Consider the following 14,249-nt stretch of genomic DNA (forward strand, 5'->3'; position numbering starts at 1 on the left):
CTGTCTGTCACCCAGGCTGGAGTGCACTGGCACAATCATGGTTCATTGCAGCCTCAATTACCCAGGCTCTAGTGATCCTCCCCCTTCAGCCTCCCAAGAAGCTTGAACTACAGGTGCATACCACCCTGTCTGGCTAATTTTTTTTTTTTTTTTTTTTTTTTGTAGAAATGAGATCTTACTACCCAGGCTGCCAGCTAATTTTTTAAAAACATTCTGTAGAGATGGGGGGTCTTGCTATGATGTCCACGCTGGTTTCAAACTCCTGGCCTCAAGTGATCCTCCCACACTGGCCTCTCAAAGCTCTGGGATTGCAGGTATGAGCCACTATACCTGGTCCCAAATTCCTATTTTGAAGCCCTAATCCCCAAGGTGACTGTATTTGGAGATAGTGCCCTAAAGATGTAATATGGTTAAATGAGGTCAGAAGAGTGGGAACCTAATCTGATAGGGCTGGTGTCCTTATTAAAGGAAGTCACAAGGGCTTAGGTATGCTCTCTGTACACACAGGAAAGGCCACGTGAAGACACAGCTAGAACGTGCCCGACTGCAGCCAAGAAGAAAGGCCTCACCAGAAACCAACCCCTGCTGGCATCTTGATCTTGGACTTCCAATCTCCAGAACTGTGAGAAAATGTTTGTTGTTTAAGTCACTCATTCTGTGGCATTTTGTTATGGTGGCCCATGCAGACTAACACAACACTCAAACTAGAAAATGGGCCTTGTTGAGTTCTCTTGGCCTAGTTGGCAGCTGTCATGATGTACAAAAGGGAGCTCCTTAGTAGCACATGATGAGATGGTGCCACATGCAGGGCATCAAGGCAAGGTCAGGACTAGTCCTATGAAGCTGGAATTTAGATTAGGTTGGGGCCTGCAAAATATGAAAGCAAGCTAGATATGGCAGATCCAAGGGTGAAACGCGATTAAGCCAGACTGCTGTAATACTTGTTGCATTCTCTATGCTGGTTTCTCTACTGTTCTTAGTACTCAAAACATTTTCTTAAACTCTCCAGCCTATCTCAGTTATGCTAAGGAAGAACAAAGAGATGAGATGCTTTTTTGTCCTTGCTCATTAAAAGGGGAACAGAGCATCCCTGGCCAATGTGGTATAGTAGTAACAATCACATAAGTAAAAGAATTCCAAGCAGAAGGTGAAACTCACTGTCCCAGCCATCTCATTCATTCAACAAATACTTACCAAGCACATACTATGTGGTTGACCTAAATCTAACCACTGGAGATAGAACAGTGAACAAAATCAATAAAAATCATGGCTTTATTGGAGCTTTCATTCTGGTTGGAAACAGGGAGACAGTAAACAATCAACATAGTATACAAGAAAAGGATATAGTGTGTTAGCAGCTGACAAGTGCTATGGAGAAAGGGAAGCAGGAATAATGTAGGGGGAGGGGAGCACAGACAGGTCTCATTGGGAATGGTGACACATGAGCAAACACTTTGAGGAGGAGTAAAAATGAACCATGAGTCTATCTGGCAGAGGCAGTGCAGAGACCAAGGCAGATCATAACTGACATTTTTAGGAAAGAGCAAAGAAGCCTCTGTGGCTGCAAGAGAGTGACCAGGGAGGAAGTAGTAGGTGGTCAACTGGTGGAGGGTGCTGTCCACAGGGAATCATTTCATGTAGACTCATAAAGCACTGAACAGTGTACAGGTTTCACTTTGAACAAAATGAGAACAGGTACTTCATCTTCCTATCTGCTAAACCTGGGAGGCAGTATTCCCTTAAGGAGTAAGCTTCTAAAAGGGTCAAATATTTTGTATTTTGTTTTGTGCTGCAAAATTCCTGCCCAGGGCAAGAATGCTTCCATGAAGCCCAGTGGCAATGGCTTAAACACCAACTGCAGATATCCTGGAAATGTAGTTTGGTAGAAGAAACACAAAAACCTATTTAGCAGCAAACTCACCACACAACCTTGGGAGATGTATAAAGAACCACAATTTTGCATGTGGAGAAACTGAGGTACAAAGAAAAGATTTATCTACTTTTTTTTTTTTTTTTTTCTGAGACAGGGTCTCACTTTGTCATACAGGTTGCAGTGCAGTGGTATGATCCTGGCTCACTGCAGCCTCAACCTCTTGGGCTCAAGCCATCCTCCCACCTCAGCCTACCTCTTCACCTCCACCCAGTAGCTGGGATTACAGGCAGGCACACTACACCTAATTATTTTATTTTTTATTTTTTGAGATGGAGTCTCATTCTGTTGCCCAGGCTGGAGTGGAGTGCCACAATCTCAGCTCAAGGCAACCTCCACCCCGCCCCCACACTCCCCCTTCAAGTGATTCCCATGCCTCAGCCTTCCAAGTAGCTAGGATTACAGGCACATGTCAATATGCCTGGCTAATTTTATTTAGTAGAGACGGGGTTTCACCTTTTCACCATGTTGGTCAGGCTGGTCTGGAACTCCTGGCCTCAAGTTATCTGCCCACCTCAACATCCCAAAGTGCTGCAATTACAGGCATGAGCCACCTCGCCTGGCCGTTTTTTTATTTTTTATTTTTCATAGGTTCTCCCTCTGTTACCCAGGTTGGTCTTGAACTCCCGGACTGATGCACTCCTCTCACCTCAGCCTCCCAAAATGCTGGGATTATAGGGGTGAGCCACAGTGCCGGGCTGAGCTACATTTTTAAAGGCAGGCTAAAAGTGAGATGAGAAGAAAACCAAATAACTACTTCAAATGACTTGCATCCACTAGAAAATGCTGCCTTTACATGACGCTGTGGAAAAACTGGCCAGAATAAGAGGAAGGGAGGAAGGCTGCTTTGAGAAAACCCAAACATTCTCACTCAGGTCACACCTTTCTACCATGCCTGTACAGGTTTCATCTCAAATAAAAAGGCTTTTATCTAAATGTAAGCTTGTAAACCCAATTCAGGTTCCCACCAAGGATGCTTATAGACATACTCCTCCCAGAAAGTATACCATAACTGTGTATCTCAGGATAAAATGGAACATTATCCATAATGCCTATTCACCTTACCAATGCTGAGATTTAATACCATTTCTAATTTCTGATTATTGTGTTATTTGTGATCCACACTAAGGATTCTATTTCTGTATATAGTGCAGGGAAGGCATGGGAAGTTTATACATATTTAAAATCATTACTGAAAAGATGAGTAAGCAATAGTATTAAAGAAAACTTCGGAGAGAAAAACCACCAAAAACTCCACTGTCTTAAAACGATTTCATTTTCACATTACCTTCCGGTCTTTGTCCATATTCATTCATATTTTAGGGAGGCAGTGTGCATAAGATTTTGACCTGTCATAAACATTTCTCCTCATTTCTACAGTTTTCATAATTACTAGTTTTAACTGCTACTTAATACTCCATTGTACCAATGAAACAATTTTCTAAACTTTGGAGGAAAATTATAACGGATTTACATAATAGCATAATTGCCACCTACAAATATATCATCCTTGTTCCCCCAAGAAACTCCAAATGTATATAATACAGAAGAGATGCAAAAAGATGAAAATATTTGCTTACTTATTCAACAATTATTTACTGAATGCCTACTAAGTGTCTGGCATTGATCTGGGCCCTGCCAATGGAGTAGTGAAGAAAAGACAAAAACCTCTGACTTCATAGAGCTTATGTTCACAATATAAAATCAAATAATAATCGAACAGGCAGAGAGATTCTTAGACTTACTTTCTCAGGCTATAAAATGAAGGATAAAGACAGCAAAACAAAATCCACTGCTTCTGACTCCTATATACCCCTATATATCACAAAGACATGGCTGTTTCTAATCAACACACTCTACGCAACTCCTCTGAGAGCAAGCACTAAATCCAGGGCCCAGTTTCTTCTAGATCAGAGGTTGGCAAACTTTTTCTATAAAGGACCAGAATAAGTATTTTGGGCTTTACAGGTCATAGAGTCTCTGTTGCAACTACTTGACTGCCTATTGTGGGGTGAAAGCAGCCATACACAACAGTACATCAACAAATGGGTGTGGTTATATTCCAGTAAAACTTTATTTACAAACACAGGCTGAGAGCAAGATTTGGGCTACAAACCATAGTTTGTCAGTCCTGTTCTATAGGGTTCAAAATGACTACTGTTAACCAGAAATAGAAGGAAGATACATGTGTTGTCCTCAACTGGAAAATTCCATTAAGTTTACCTCTGCGTGACTGATATCTGTAATTTCCTTTCCACCCAATGCCACAGCCTTAAATCAGACTTTTATTACCTTTCACTTACACACAGTTCCTGATTTTGCATGTGTTATTACCTCTATCTGAATTCCCTTCCTCCCATTCACTATCTATTAAAATTTTCTCTATGTAAATTCCAACTCAAGTGACTGCAAATCAAATTAAGGACTTACTGTTAATTATTTTAGAAGAGATAATGGTATTGTGGTTATGTATTTTTTAAAGTGTCCCTATCTTTTGAAGATATATGTTGAAATTATTAGAAAAGAAATGTGATGATGTCTGGGATTTGCTTCAAGATAATCTGGGGGTGGGGTGGGGGGCAGGGGACAGGAGCACAGATGAAATAGCACTGCCCCTGAGCTGATAATAAACCTGGGTGGTGAGTACATAGAGATTCATCATACACTTTTCTCTATTTTTGTACCTTTAAAAAATTTTCCAGCCAGGTGTGGCGGCTCACACTTGTAATCCCAGCACTTTGGGAGGCCAAGGTGGGTGGATCACTTGAGGTCAAGAGTTTAAAACCAGCCTGGCCAACATGGTGAAACCCTGTCTCTACTGAAAAAAAACAAAAATACAAAAATCAGCCAGGCATCATAGTGCACACCTGTAATCCCAGCTACAGGGGAGGCTAAGGCAGGAGAAACACTTGAATCCAAGAAGTGAAGGCTGCAGTGAGCTGAGATTGTACCAGTGCACTCCAGCTCCAGACTCTGCCTAAAAAAAAAAAAAAAAAAAAAAAATACAAACAAAGAATTCCGGGTCAAATTCTAGATTCTAAAGGAACTAATGCCCTTTTCTCCTGAATTACATACATCCCATGTAACTCTAATTGTTATTTATTACAATCTGCTCTGTCTTGCAGTGAGCCATTCACAGGAAGATGGGGAGCTCTCTGAGGACATGCCTGAGTCACACACATCTTTGCAGCTTTCTCCGTGTACTTTACATATAATTGACATCCCACATTCTGTTGAAATTATCTGAAAAAAAGACCAAACAGACTACAGGGAAAACCAATGAGAGGAGCACCTTTCACTCACTTCTCCTAATCAAAATTAAATCTTAAGGACTTTCATCATTTCAACTGTACCATTTATACAAAACTCACAGGTTGGCCAGGCTTGGTGGCTCATGCCTATATTCCAGCATTTTGGGAGGCCCAGGCAGATGAATCACTTGAGGTCAGGAGTTCCAGACCAGCCTGGCCAACATGGTGAAACCCATTCTCTACCAAAAATACAAAAATTAGCTGGGTATAGTGGCTCGTGCCTTTAATCCCAGCTACTCAGGAGGCTGAGGCAGGAGAATGGCTTGAACCTGGTTGGTGGAGGTTGCAGTGAGCCAAGATCGTGCCACTGCACTCCAGCCTGGGACACAGAGTGAGACTCCATCTCAGAAGTAAATTAATTAAATAAAATAAATAAAGCTCACAGGTCATCTCACTCTGAGCTTTGGTAATCCAACCTACAAGGAGAAAGTAACAACCATTTCCCTCAATTTTCCTACAGCTGGTGGGGCATGGGGAGAACAAGATTCTTTTATTTCTAAAAAGATGACATTATTATTTTACACTGATTTCAAGGCCACCAGTATTTTTTTTTTTTTTTTTTTTTTGAGACAGAGTCTCGCTCTGTCACCCAGGCTGGAGTGCAGTGGCATGGTCTTGGCTGACTGCAACCTCCACCTCCCGGTTCAAGAGATTCTCCTGCCTCAGCCTCCTGAGTAGCTGGAACTACAGGTGCGTGCCACTAGGCCTGGCTAATTTTTTTGTATTTTTAGTAGAGACGGGGTTTCACCATATTGGTCAGTCTTGTCTTGAACTCCTGACCACGTGATCCACCCACCTTGGCCTCCCAAAGTGCTGGGATTACAGGCATGAGCCACTATGCCTGGCCAGCCACCAGTATTTTTAATAATGGTAAACTTGGTTGGGCATAGTGGCTCAGGCCTGTAATCCCAGCATTTTGGGAGGCCAAGGTAAATGAATCACTTGAGGTCAGGAGTTCCAGACCAGCCTAGCCAACATGGTGAAACCCCTTCCCTACTAAAAATGCCAAAATTAGCCAGGCATGTGGTGGTGTGCCACCTGTAGTCCCAGCTACTTGCAAGGCTGAGGCAGGAGAATTGCTTGAACCTGGGAGCCGGAGGTTGCAGTGAGCCAAGATCATGCCACTGCACTCCGGCCTGGGCGAGAGAGTGAGACCTGTCTCAAAATAAAAAATAATAATAATAATAAATAAAGCAGCCTGGGTGTGGTGGCTCACGCCTGTAATCCCAGCACTTTGGGAGGCTGAGGCGGGCAGATCATGAGGTCAGGAGATCAAGATCATCCTGGCCAACATGGTAAAACCCTGTCTCTACTAAATCTACTAATCTTCATCTCTAATCTATCGAAGATTAAAAAGGGAAATCAAGCCATATGGGAAAAATATTTAAAAATTAGCCAGGCGTGGTGGTGGGTGCCTGTAGTCCCAGCTACTTGGGAGGCTGAGCCAGGAGAACTGCTTGAACCCAGGAGGCGGAGACTGCAGTGAGCTGAGATAGTGCCACTGCACTACAGCCTGGGTGACAGTACGAGACTCAGTCTCAAAAATAAAAATAAAAATAAAAGCAAATAAATAAATAAACCAACAGAAGCAGAGTGCTTATCAGGGTCAGAATCACATGTCTGTCCTGTTCATTCTGCATGCCTTCTCTAGCTGTACTGCAGATCTCCTCTGTAATATAAAAGGGGCAGAGAAAGAAATCCTTCTTCAGCCATTCAATTGAGCTAATTATTACACACGACCTAGGATGGTTTGATTTGGAGAAGAGATCAAGGATGTTCTCATCAGGTAGCTCTGGTTTCAAATTTTAAATGCCTTCAATGTCTCCGAAAGACTAGCAAATTCACACTGTTATATTTAGCAAAAGATTTCTTTGGCCTACACCATATAAAATGAAAATAAAAACTCTCCTTTAAAAACTGACAGCTTTTTAAAGATCAGAACTTAATGTATCAAGTATAAATACACAGGACCCTGGTCTGTAATGAAGCCCTTTCAGTCACTGTCTGGGCCCACCACTAACAGCATGTGATGCTTGGCTAGACACAGCTCTCCCTCCATTAACCATCTCTCTTTATAGCTTTGTCTATCAACTCCAGTCCTATCCTTGGACTCATGCCCTGCTCTTATGTATTCAACTGCCTGGTAGGTAATTTTAGTGCATATAAAAAAATATTCATTTCCCTGCTAAAACCAACCAACACACCTCCCCACCACCATTTTCCCAACTTCCCATCTCCTTCAATGACATATCCGGTTGAGGACCCCAGGAATACCTAGTATTCCTCCTATTTCTCATTCCTGACTACCCTTTCTTTGAAGCCTGTCCCTGTCTATTCCTATTCCCCCAGTCCAGTATCCTATCCCCTCATGATCAAATAACCAAATCAGAAAATAGAATATGCGCAGCGTCTAAAAAAAAAATTAGAACAAAATATCTTGATTTATAGAGATTTCGCCAAGGTGTTCAGAAAAGATGCGACAATTAGTTTTAATGTGATTCTATTTTTAAAAAACAATATTCCCAACCCACTGTATGTATGTGTATATACATTTCTGCATTACACAAGAATGAAGAAAAGCATGAACAGATGCATACATGAGTTAGCTGGCAGCAGAGGGTTCTGCAAAAAGAGAAAGTGAAGAGAAAGGGAAATGGGGCAAGCATATCTATGTACTAGTAGATGTAAGTGTTTAAAACTTTTAAATAAAATGAATTAAAAATATTGGACAAATGCAACTGTAAAAATGAATCTTCCATTCATCCAGAAAACAGAATATTTTTAAATTCTGTGCCAGTCTTAAAACATATCTATAAATTCTTCGACAGTCTTCTCATGAAAAAGTGGAAACAAATTACCCTCCCCTTGAATATGGCTGGCTTCGGTGACTTCCTTCTAACCAGCAGAATGCAGGAGAAATGAGGCCATGTGACTCTAAAGGCTAGGGGAGGCCAGGCACTGAGGCTTCCACCGGCTCAGTGTGGAATGATTGTGTGATGCCTGCCTTTGGAACCCAGCCACTGTACTGTGAGGAAGCCAAGCAGCCACGTGGAAAGGCCACGACAGGTGTTCCAGCCACAGTCCTCACAGAGGTCCCAGCTAATAGCTGGCATCAGCCGCCAGACATCACGTGGGTGAGGAAGCCTGCACAAGATTCTAGCCTCCGCCCCCGGACCCTCCAACTTTGAACCAGCCCACCTAGCTTGAGTGCTGCAGAGAGAATTGAGTATTATTGCTGAGCTCTGCCCAAAGTACAGTTTTCATGCAAAATAGTTCTGCCCTTATTTTAAGTGATAACTTTTGGAGAGGCTTTTTTACACAACAGTAGATAACAGAACAAATACTACTTATGATTTTGCAGAGTAAATCGGCTTCTTGCTTTCCACCTCTACTGTCTTATGAGTCATTGTTATGAAGTTTACATGTTTGTTTTCCTGCTTCCACCTACTAGTGCTCAAGGACACAGGATGCTGGGGCGGGGGTGGGAGGGCACATGCAGATATGGCAGACAGAAGACAAGGTCAGGGTAGTTGGAAGACCAGTTGCAATGAGCAAATAATATATTGAGGAAAATGAAAGCCAGCTTTCTCACACTTGGAAGAGGTACTTACAAACATGCAAAGGGCTTAGGCTGGAGAGAACTCTAAAATGTTACACTGGAATATAAGATATCAGTCTGAATACATGGTTTTTAAGATTTATAAAGAAATAGGCCAGGTGCGGTGGCTCATGCCTGTAATCCCAGCACTTTGGGAGAGGGAGGCGGTCAGATCACGTAAGGTCAAGAGTTCAAGACCAGCCTGACCAACATGGCGAAACCCCATCTCTACTAAAAATACAAAATTAGCCAGGTGTAGTAGCAGATGCCTGCGATCCTAGCTACCTGGGAGGCTGAGGCAGGAGAATCATTTGAACCCGGGAGGCGGAGGTTGCAGTGAGCCAAGACCGTGCCACTGGACTCCAGCCTGGGCAACAAGACCGAAACTCAGTCTCAAAAAAAAAAGAAACAGATACAGGCCAGGCATGGTGTCTCAGGCCTGTAATCCCAGCATTTTGGGAGGCTGAGGTGGGTAGACCACTTGAGCTCAGGAGTTCAAGGCTACCCTGGGCAACATGGCAAAATCCCATCTCTATAAAAACTACAAAAATTAGCTGGGTGTGGTGGTGCATGTCTGTGGTCCCAGCTACTTGGGAGACTGAGGTGGGAGGATGACTTGAGCTCAGGTGGTAGAGGTTGCAATGAGCTGATGTTGAGCCACTGCACTCCAACCTAGGCGACAAAGCCAGACTCTGTCTCCAATCCCCCGCTAAAAAAGAAACAGATATAGAAAGTGATAAGGGAAAGGTGGGAGAGTATGTACTATATATTCTTATATAGTAAATACTTCTATTTCCTGACTCTGTCTGCTGAGAGCACCTAGAAGCACTGAGATCTCATAGCAATAAACACAATAAACTTCTAGACTCTGGTTTCTAAATACCACCTCCACCAAAAAGCTCAGGACTCCTTAGAGAAAGGGTTGATTCCAGAGCCAGGGCAGGAATAAGATGAGCCTGGAACATCTTGTTCCAGAAAATTAGGTAGTGTTCAAAGAAGGATAAGGACATGTAAAAGGCAAACAGCTTAAAGGGCTCCCCTGGACAGATCCAGAGTAACTTGAGCATAAAAATAAATAATGATGCTAACAAATTACAACCCAGCAAACAGAATATAAATCATAAATCTACACTGGAAGGAAGGAGAGGGGAAAGCTTATCCTTATAATGGAAGGCCAATGTACAAATGTAGAAGGATTAATGAAAACAAACGAACAAAAAATCATCATTTGGCAACTACATAGTGGTGACTGACTGAAGTTCAAGGAGGAACAGGATGTTAGCATAATCCCAAATTGTCTCCACACAAAACACTCATCAGTTATGAAAAGAAAAACAGCCCGGGTATGACAGCTCATGCCTGTAATCCCAGCACTTTGGGAGGCCGAGGTGGGTAGATCGCCTGAGCTTAGGAGTCCAAGACCACCCAGGGCAACATAGCAAAACCCTGTCTCTACTAAAAATACAAAAAAATTAGCCAGGCATGGTGGTGCGCACCTGTAGTCTCAGCTACTTGGGAGGCTGAGGCAGGAGAATTGCTTGAGCCCCAGAGGTGGAGGTTGCAGTGAGCCAAGATCATGCCACTGCACTCCAGCTTGAGCTACAGTAAGACTTCATCTCAGGAAAAAAAAAAAAAGGAAAAAGGAAAGGAAAGGAAAACAAAAAGGAACGGAAAACGAAAAGGAAGAAAGAAAGGAAACATAATGGCATTACAGTAAGAAAAACAGAAATACCTGGCAGACACCAAAATGACCAGGTGATCAGGGCCAACAACAGCAGTAACAGGGCTGGTTAACAGAACGTGCCCCTTGACGTGATGTGCTGAGATTATTACCGCATCATTTTTGTGATACTTCTGTCAAGAAATCATAACCTAAGTTTGGTCGTAAGTAAATACTACAAGATCCACCTTGCCAATCATCCTACAGAATATGAAACAATTGGGACAAGAATGACCAGGAATGACAAAGGGATGATCCTAGACTGGAGGATGCACACTCCTCTCTGGGATCCTGGGACAAAAACAGAAATGAGACATAGTTGGGGTAGCAAAATGTGAATGGGGTCTATGGATAGGACAATAGGGTTTTATCGCTGCAAATTACCTGACTTAAAGGGGTATATAGTGGTTATTTGGGAGTGCCCTTAATTAGGGGGAAATAAACACTGAAATATTTAAGGGTGATAGGGCAGTATGTGCATAACGTGGTCTCAAGTGACCCAGAAAAAAACTGATTTAGAGAGAGAAATAGCATAATAAATGCAGTAAAATGTGAACAGTTTGGAAATTTGCATGAGGTGAGAGGAATGTGCAAGTTCCTCCCCATCAGACTAGAAGGAAACTATATAAGATACACACACAAACATACAACATACATTCATGCAGACACACACATATCTGATAAAGAACTTAACCTGTCGTATATAAAGAACTTCTACAAATAAATTATAAAAAGACAAACATAACCTATTATTATTATTATTTTATATTTTTTTGAGACAGAGTCTCACTCTGTAGCCTAAGCTGGAGTGTGGTGGCGTGATCTTGGCTCACTGCAACCTCCACCTCCTGAACTCAAGTGATTCTCATGCCTCAGCCTCCCGAGTAGCTGGGACTACAGGTGTCTGCCACCATGCCCAGCTAGTATTTTGCATTTTAGCAGAGACGAGGTTTTACCATGTTGCCCAGGGTGGTCTCAAACTCTGGAGCTCAGGCGATCTGCCCACCTTGGCCTCCCAAGTGCTGAGATTACTGATATGAGCCACCAAGCCTGGCCTACCAATTTTTAAAATAGGAAAAAGACTTGAACAGATACTTCACAAAAGATGATATCCAAATGTCCAATTAGCAGGTATTCAATGTCATTAGGGAAATGCAAATAAAAGCCTCAGGGTTTCCATTTCATACCCACTAACATGGCTAAAATTTAAAAGACAGACACTAAATGTCAGTGGAGATGTAGGGCAACAGGAGCTCTATTGCTAGTATTAGTTATCTACTGTAGCATAACAACACTGGCAAAAACTAAGCAGAAGCTTAAAATAATGCATGTTTATTATCTCACAGATTCTATGGGTCAAAAGCCCAGGCACAGCTTAGCTGAGTCCTTCATAAGGTGCCGTCAAGGTGTTGGCTGGGACTAAGGTCTCATCTGAGGACTGAGTGGGATAGTATCTGTTTCTAAGCTCACATGGTTACTGGCAATACTCAAGAGTTCCTTGTGGGCTGCTGGACTGAGGTCCACAGTTTCTGGCTGGCTGTGGGTTTGAGGCTGCTCTGAGCTCCCTGCCACAGGATCCTCTCCATAGGCAGCTCACAACACAATACCAAAGCCAGCAAGGGAGAGAGGCTCCTCACAAAATGCGCATTACGATTTGACTCGGAATAATCAGGTATACATGACCACACATGTCCTATCACCTCTGCCATATTCTATTAGTGAGGAGCCAATCATAAGTCTCACCTGCACCCAAGGGCACAGGACTACTCAGCCATAAATACCAGGAGACAGGGATCATGGGGGCCACTTCAGAATCTGTCTGCCTTAGTTAGTGGGAATGTAAACTGATACAATTGCTTTGAAAAATTGGCAGTTTCTTACAAAGTTAAACATATACCTACTCTAAGACACACCATTCCACTCCTACATATGTACCCCCAAATAAATGAAAATGGGGCTGGGTGTGGTGGCCCATCCCTGTAATCTCAGTACTTTGGGAGGCTGAGGCAAGAGGACTGCCTGAAGCCAGGAGTTTGAAACCAGCATGGGCAACAAAGGGAGACTGGTCTCTACATTTAAAAAGAAAAGAGAAAGAGAAATAAAAATATATGTCCATAAAAAGAAAAATGTTCATAGCAACTTTATTCATAAAAGCCAAAAGCTGTAAAGAAACTATACATTCATCAACAGGAGACTGGATATGCAAATTATGTTTCAATGAAATATTTGGGAATAAAAAAGAATAAACTACTAGCTGGGCACGGTGGCTCACACCTGCAATCCCAGCACTTTGGGAGGCTGAGGCGAGTGGCTCATTGAACCTGGGAAGTTAAAGCTGTAATGAGTCATGTTTGCATCACTCCACTCCAGCCTTGGTGACATTGCGAAACGAACGAATGCACGAAGGAAAGAAGGAAAGAAAGAAGGAAGGAAGGGAGGGAGGGAAGGAAGAAAACAAACCTAATAATCTAACTAAAATGCCTATCTTAGCCGGGCATGGTGGCTCATCTGAGGTCAGGAGTTTGAGACCAGCCTGGGCAAGATGCCGAAACCCCATCTCTACTAAAAATACAAAATTAGCCAGGGGTGGTGCATGCCTGTAATCCCGGCTACACAAAAGGCTGAGACAGGAGAATCGCTTGAACACAGGAGGCAGAGGTTGCGGTGAGCCGAGATCGCACCATTGCACTCCAGCCTGGGCAACGAGAGTGAAACTTCGTCTCAAAAAATAATAGTAATAAATAAATTAATTAATTAATAAACGCAACAATGAGGCTAGGCGTGGTGGCTCACGCCTGTAATACCAACATTTTGGGAGGCCAAGGTAGGTGTATCACTTGAGATCAGGAGTTCAAGACCAGCCTGGCCAACATGGTGAAACCCTGTCTCTACTAAAAATGCAAAACTTAGCCAGGCATGGTGGTATGTGCCTGTAATCCCAGCTACTCGGGGGGCTGAGGCAGAGTTTGCAGTAAGCCGAGATCACATCACTATACTCCAGACTGGGTAACAGAGTAAGACTCCATCTCAAAACAACAACAACAACGAGAAAAAAAGCTACTGGAAAATTTGGACTATCAAAAAATAAAACCAGCCTGGGTACAGTAGTTCATGTCTGTAACCCTAGCACTTTGGGAGGCTGAGGTGGATGGACTGCTTGAGCTCAGGAGTTCAAGACCAGCCTGGACAACACGGTAAAACCCCGTCTCTACTAAAAATACAAAAACTAGCCAGGTGTGGTGGTTCACACCTGTAATTCTAGTGACTTGGGAGGCTAAGAGGAAGCTTGTAAACAGAAGTCTGTCCTGCACAATTAAGAAATGACTAGCTTCCCACATGATTTTCAACATTCATGTAAGTGAAAACATTCTGCCCAGAGACAGAATGAGGTTTTGTAGGACCTACAGCTTATAAAAGTTAGCGTTCTCTATAAGAAAAAGCAGACAAAATTAGCTTTAAGGTTTAAAAATATCAAATATATAGGAATAGATCTAAAGAAAGGTGCAGAATACGTCTATGCTAAAATGTGCAAAACCACAACCTAAATAAAGGGATATATGTCCATGAATTAAAAGATTCAATTTTAAAGATTTCAATTCTCAGCAAATCAATCCATAGATCCAATGCAATCCTGAATAAAATTTCTCCCCCAAGAGAAGCTTTTAAGGAAACTGAAAAGCTGATTCTGAA

General features: G+C 42.6%; 1 protein-coding gene and 1 long non-coding RNA gene across 2 annotated transcripts in view; one reads left to right on the plus strand and one right to left on the minus strand.

Moving 5' to 3' along the window:
* LOC135270060 (uncharacterized) overlaps positions 1-921 on the plus strand; it is a 28,842-nt gene extending 27,921 nt beyond the window's left edge. Inside the window, exon 3 of the long non-coding RNA XR_010338281.1 lies at positions 508-921. This is a non-coding gene — a long non-coding RNA (uncharacterized LOC135270060). The remainder of the gene's footprint in view (positions 1-507) is intronic.
* Positions 1-14,249, minus strand: part of PACS1 (phosphofurin acidic cluster sorting protein 1) — a 173,828-nt gene that overhangs the window by 138,803 nt on the left and 20,776 nt on the right. The gene's annotated exons all lie outside the window — the stretch shown is intronic.

Source organism: Aotus nancymaae, unplaced genomic scaffold (assembly GCF_030222135.1).
Source record: "Aotus nancymaae isolate 86718 unplaced genomic scaffold, 86718_ANA_hifiasm-v0.15.2.pri h1tg000059l, whole genome shotgun sequence".
Lineage (NCBI taxonomy): Eukaryota > Metazoa > Chordata > Mammalia > Primates > Aotidae > Aotus > Aotus nancymaae.